General features: G+C 39.7%; 1 long non-coding RNA gene across 1 annotated transcript in view; it reads left to right on the forward strand.

Annotated features, from left to right (window-relative positions):
• The window catches only part of LOC111165571 (uncharacterized), a 28,636-nt gene extending 23,545 nt beyond the window's left edge, over nt 1-5,091 (forward strand). The window contains exon 3 of the long non-coding RNA XR_002642400.2: nt 2,474-5,091. This is a non-coding gene — a long non-coding RNA (uncharacterized LOC111165571). The remainder of the gene's footprint in view (nt 1-2,473) is intronic.
• Nucleotides 5,092-6,000: the final 909 nt, after the last annotated feature.

Below are 6,000 nucleotides of genomic sequence, written 5' to 3' on the forward strand. Positions count from 1 at the left end.
AGGGTAAAACTTGAAAATGAATTCCTGAAAGGTTGTGCTCCTTTACATTGAAGTTCAAGCTTAGAGGTTGATAAACTGTTACTGTTAAATAGTTTGGTCAACACTTCTACTTTAGTAACAGAAAATTTGCCCTGAAAGGAGCCAAAGACGTGATGGGGCTCAATGGCAGGTGAGAACATCTGCCTGAAGCCATCAGAGCCACCTTTGAGACATAGACATAAGGGTACTTTCAGAGTAAACAAATTGCCTACATTTCTTGGACTGTTTAAAAAAAAAAAATCTGAGGATTCTGCTATCTGAATATGCAAATTAAAATTAGCATTCTTTATGAATAACATTGCATGACTTCTCAAAAATGAGAAGTTAAGGTGTGCCACTCAAAGATCGGATTTTCTTCCTAATAAAAATCCAAATTCTTGAGCATGTAGGGCATACTTGTTGAGTCAAACACTATCTGGGACTAAGTTATACAACTGTAAATGAGGTGTCTTGGTGATTTCTTAAATTCTTCCAGAAGTTTTCAGTCATTTCCTCAGTGTATAATTTTATATAACAGAGATCATATTTTATGTATTGTCCTATAACTTGTATTCACTGAACAATACGTGGTAGATCTTACAACGTCAATCATGATCAACTGACATCTTGATGGCTACATAGTATTCCAGTTGGATCAGTGGAATGCTATAGACCGAATGTGTCTGTTGAAATCTAATCCCCAATGTGATAGTATTTGGAGGTGGGTTTTGGGGGAGATGATTAGGTCATGAGGGTAAAGTCCTCATGAATGAGATTAGTGCCCTTATAAAGAAACCCCAGAGAGCTCCCTGGTCCCTTCTGCAATGTAAGGACAAAGGGAGAACATGGCCATCTATAAACCAGGAAGGGGGTTCTCACTAGACACAATCTGCCAGCACCTTGATCTTGGACTTCCCACCTCTGGAACTGTGAGAAATAAATTTCTCTTATTTATAAGCCACCCATTCTATGGTATTCTCTTATATCAGCTCAACACAGACATTTATTTACATAACTGATCCTGTTGTGATAAACATTTTGGTTATGTTTGATTTTCCTGTATGATAAATAATATCTCCCATAATTAAGGACTTACTACGTTCCAGGCATTGTTCTAAACATGCGTATATAATAACTGATTTAATCCTCACAGCAAAACTTAGAAAGTAAATTTTATTATTATACCCATTATTGATGAGAAAACTGAGGTGAGAGAGGGAAGTATTGGGTTGGCCAAAAAGTTCATTCGGGGTTTTCCATAAGATGTTATGTTACTTTGCCCAAGATTGTCCAGGTAGTCAACAGCTATAGCGTCTACACTGGTTAGCAAACTGGACACCCATTCCCAATACTTTCTCCTTTGTCCACCTCCATCATTAGACAATAAAAGCCCAATTCTGCTTTCCCAGCCTTCTTTGCAGCTAGGAGAGGCCAATGAGACATAAGCATAGGTTTGCTGGTTACTTCTAGCAAAGACCTTGTATGTCTTACCATCTCAAATACAGAAGAAATGATTTAAGGTTATGCAGCCATCTCACCATCTTTCAAGTGTAAGTGAAAGGTCAAGAGAATTGCCGAGATGCCAGATCTGACACTGTGAAGCCTGCAAACCAATGCCAGGAACTGCCTGTTTTTAGATTGTATATAATGTGAGAAAAATGAACTATTTCTTTAAAACCCTGCTTGTCTGCTTTTCTGTAACTTGCAGCCTAAAGCACTGCTAGCTGATACACTACTGGGGCAGGGATTTGGGCCCTGCAGGCTGGGTCCAGAGCCCATATTCTTAATCTCTACACTATTGTGCACATTTGTGTATCTAAATCAGCTGGGGCAAACATCTTTGCATGTACATATTACTTCTGCTGTTGTATTAAGGAAGAAAAGTTGACAGAGTTACTTGTCTGATTTTCTGTTTGTGTCTAAAATCCAACAGATAAAGGTTGGGGGAGGTGAGGCTCAACAGCAGCATGCATGAGAATGATTGAAGTAATTTAGTATAAAGTACATCATTCCCTTGGGTCAGCTATGGGAAATGCTGGAAATGCTGACCCGACCTGAGATGTATTTAGAGAATTGTGATGTCTCCATGGAAGTGCAGTGTTTAGTTCTGACAACTCCAATTAAGAAATATCGTGATGACAATATGCTGAGTGAAAGAAACCTGACACAAAACAATGCTGTCTTGGAGCAGATCCTCTGAGAAGCAGATACCCAGGCAAGAGTAAATGTGCGAGGACTTTATTAGGGGAAATGACTATGAGAGAAACGGAGAGACATCGGCAAGGCTGGGAGATCTGCCAATGGGCTGTAATGTTGGTTTGACCCAAGGGAAGGCGAGAGGGCAGGGAAGTGGGCGTGAGCATCCTAGACTGTCATGCAGTCTCTGGAAGGTTCAGCGAGGCTGGCAGGCTGTCCTCAAGCCAAAGTCAGCTGTCAGAAGTCTTGTTTCTTTCAGGAACCGACCTGCCTTAGTGCCACGCCTGGATCAGTCATTGGCTGGGGCAGCCAGTGGGAGGCATGGCATCAGTGCAAATACCACGATGGATTTTGGAGCCCAGTAGCTGTGGCCCTTGGTCTGTGATGCTCCCTGGAGTTGGATGTCTGCAAGGCACATTCTTCCTCTTGCCTGCCATAAGTACATAATGTATGATCACATTTATGCCAAGTTCTACAACAAGCAGAACTAATCTATGGTAGAAGAAAATCAGAGTGGTTGTTTATTCTGGGGGCAAGGACTAAATGGGGAAGGGTATAAAGAAATTTTGTTTTATATCTTGTTAGGGATTGGGGTTACACTGGTCAAAACTCAGTAAATGTATGCTAAAGTTTTGAGCATTTCATTGTATACAAACTTTATATCAAAAGAGAAAAGCTTGTAAATAAATTTTAAACTCCAGCTAATGATATGCTCTCTGAAGTATTTTTTGAGGGGGGGAGGTATGCAATTTACTTTGGAATGCATCAAAAAGTAAAATGGTACTTCATACCCATTAGGATGGCTACTACAAGAAAATAAAAAATAACAAGGGTTGACAAGGATGTGGAGAAATTGGAGCCATCGTACACTGTTGGTGGGAATGTAAAATGGTGCAGCCGCTATGGAAAACATTACATATGGCAGTTCCTCAAAAAAATTAAAAATAGAATTACCATATGATCCAGCAATCCCACTTCTGGGTATATACCCCAAAGAACTGAAAGCAGTATCTTGAAGAGATATTTGTACATCCATGTTCATAGCACCATTATTCACAATAGCCAAGAGGTGGAAGCAACCCAAATGTCCATGGATGGATGAATAGATAAACAAGATGTGGTATATACATACAGTCGAATACTATTCAGCCTTAAAAGGGAAGGAATTAATGGGTGTTGAACTCCATGGTTGGTTGAATTCGCAGATGTTGAACTATAGATATGGAGCATCAACTATAAGTTATACTCGGATTTTCAATGGCATGGAGGGTCGGTTCCCTAACCCCTGTGTTATTCAAGGGTCAACTGTACTTATTAAGTAAAAGAGGTAGTTCGATAGTAATTCTGCTTAAATATGGAATCAGGTAGTTCCTAGTCTTTGGCAGAGTTCAAGTATGTGTTGGTGAGGAGAGACAAATAGGACAATTGTCTGCTAGAAATCCGCAAAGCTAACTGGGACAGTGGCTCCCCCATCTCCCAAAGGAAGGTGATGTCACAACGGTATGCAAGGTCCCTAGTCAGCTGGCAGCCAGTTGCGGGGGGCTGTCTCTGTTAGGAAGGCCTTTCTTATGATCATAAGGGTGTCATAGTCACATGCTTGGTTAGATGCTCCCTGGGAGAGCAGCCGGAGCGTGGGTCCCTCCCTAGAGCACAACCTGTGATGTATTTAGCAGTTTCTAGCCCAAATACACCACTTCATGGGATGGCAGGAGACAGAGGCACTGTGTGCTTTCTGTGGCTGATGTTCTGCTTGCGAGTTCTAGCCTGAATCACATAATGCTTGTGATGTTTGCCCAAGTCCTTTACTCAACACTTAGACAATCACCTTGTAAAAAATATCAGAGGGAATTTAGGCTCTGCTGGTCAGATAGTTGCATTAACGCACTTTTATTTCACTATGGTTCCCGTGGCTTTAAATACCACCACAAACTGGTGTCTACCAAAATTATATCTTCAGTCCAGACCACTCTCCTTATCTCCAGGTTTATATCCCAAATTATATGTCTAATAGGCATCTTTTTAAAAATTGAAGTATAGTTGATTTACAATGTTGTGTTAGTTTCAGGTGTACAGCCAAGTGATTCAGTTATACATATATGCATATATATCTCTATCTATCTACCTACCTCTATCATGGATTATTTTTCAGATTCTTTTCCATTATAGGTTCTAATAGGCATCTTAAATGTTAAAGTGTCCATAACCGAGGTCCTGCTTCCATCTCCAACACCCCTCTTTCTGCTTCTCTTGTAGTTTTCCCCATCTCAGTTATTGGCTACTTTATCCTTTTGCATATCCATAATCTGAACATCTCACAAACCCACTGCCACCGTCATCTGTTGACTGGTTGATTTAATATTTCTAACCTCTTCCCTTTTTTCCTCAGCCCTAACAAGGGTAGCTACTTCCTTCAGTTGCTACTCCGTGATAATTTAGAGTCCCTTTTTAACTTATCGGTTACTGACTTATAATATTATATTAGTCTTCAATGTTCAACATAGTGGTTTGATTTTTTTACATTATGAAATGATCTCCACAATAAGTCTAATTACCATCTGTTACAATACAAAGTTATTACAATATTATTGACTATATTCCCTATGCTGTACATTACATCCCTGTGACTTTTTATTTTATAACTGGAAGTTTGTACCTCTTAATTCCCTTTACCTCTTTTGCCCATTCCCCTACCCCGACCCCCTCTGGCCACCACAAGTTTGTTCTTTGTATTTATGAATTTGTTTCTGTTTTGTTTGTTCATTTGTTTTGTTTTTTAGATTCCACATAAAGTGATATCATACAGTATATGTCTTTTTTTGTCTGACATTTCACTTAGCATATACCCTCTAGGTCCATCCATATTGTCACAAATGGCCAAATTTCATCCTTTTTAAAGGCTGAGTAATATTCCACTGCGTGTGCGTGTGTGCGTGTGTGTGTGTGTATCTCAGTGTTCTTTATCCATTCGTCTTTTGATGGACACTTAGGTTGCTTCAATACTGTATATGGGTTATTGTAAATAATGTCACAATGAACGCTGGGGTGTGTACATGTTTTGAATTAGTGTTTTCATTTTGTTTGGACAAATACCCAGAAGTGTAGTTGCTGGATCATATGGTAGTTCTATTATTAATTTTCTGAGGACTCTCCATATTATTCTCCACAGTGGCTGCACCAGTTTACACTCCCACCAACAGTGCACAAGGGTTCCCTTTCCTCTGCATCCTCACCAACACTTGATATTTGTTGTGTTTTTGAAGACAGCCATTCTGACAGGTGTGAGGTGGTAGCTTGTTGTGGTTTTGATTTGTGCATTCTCAAAGCACTACGTTTTAGCTTCTTCCCACGCATGTTTTGTGGTTTTCATGTCATATTTTACATATTTCAATTTTGTGTATCCCTTATATTATTATTGTAGCTATAGTTTAATACTTTTGTCCTTTAACCTTCATACCAGCTTTTTAAGTGGCTGATCTACTGCCTTTACTATATTTTTGCCTTTACCAGTGAGATTTTTTTCTTTCATATATTTTCTTATTTCTATTTTTGGCCTTTTTTTCCCCTTTTTTGCAGGGGTGGGAGGGATCTTAGTTCCTCGACCACGGATCATACCTGGGCCCCAGCAGTGAAAGCGTGGAGTCCTAACCACTGGACTTCAGGGAATTCCCATGGCCTTTTCTTTTCCACTTAAAGAAGATCCTTTAACATTTTTTGTAAGGTCAGCGTAGTGGTGACAAACTCTTTTAGTTTTTGCTTGTCTGGGGACTCTACGTCTCCTTCAACTCT

This window comes from Delphinapterus leucas, chromosome X, assembly GCF_059928025.1.
Source record: "Delphinapterus leucas isolate spDelLeu-1000000601 "Yukka" chromosome X, BTC_Dleu_Yukka2, whole genome shotgun sequence".
Classification (NCBI taxonomy): Eukaryota; Metazoa; Chordata; class Mammalia; order Artiodactyla; family Monodontidae; genus Delphinapterus; species Delphinapterus leucas.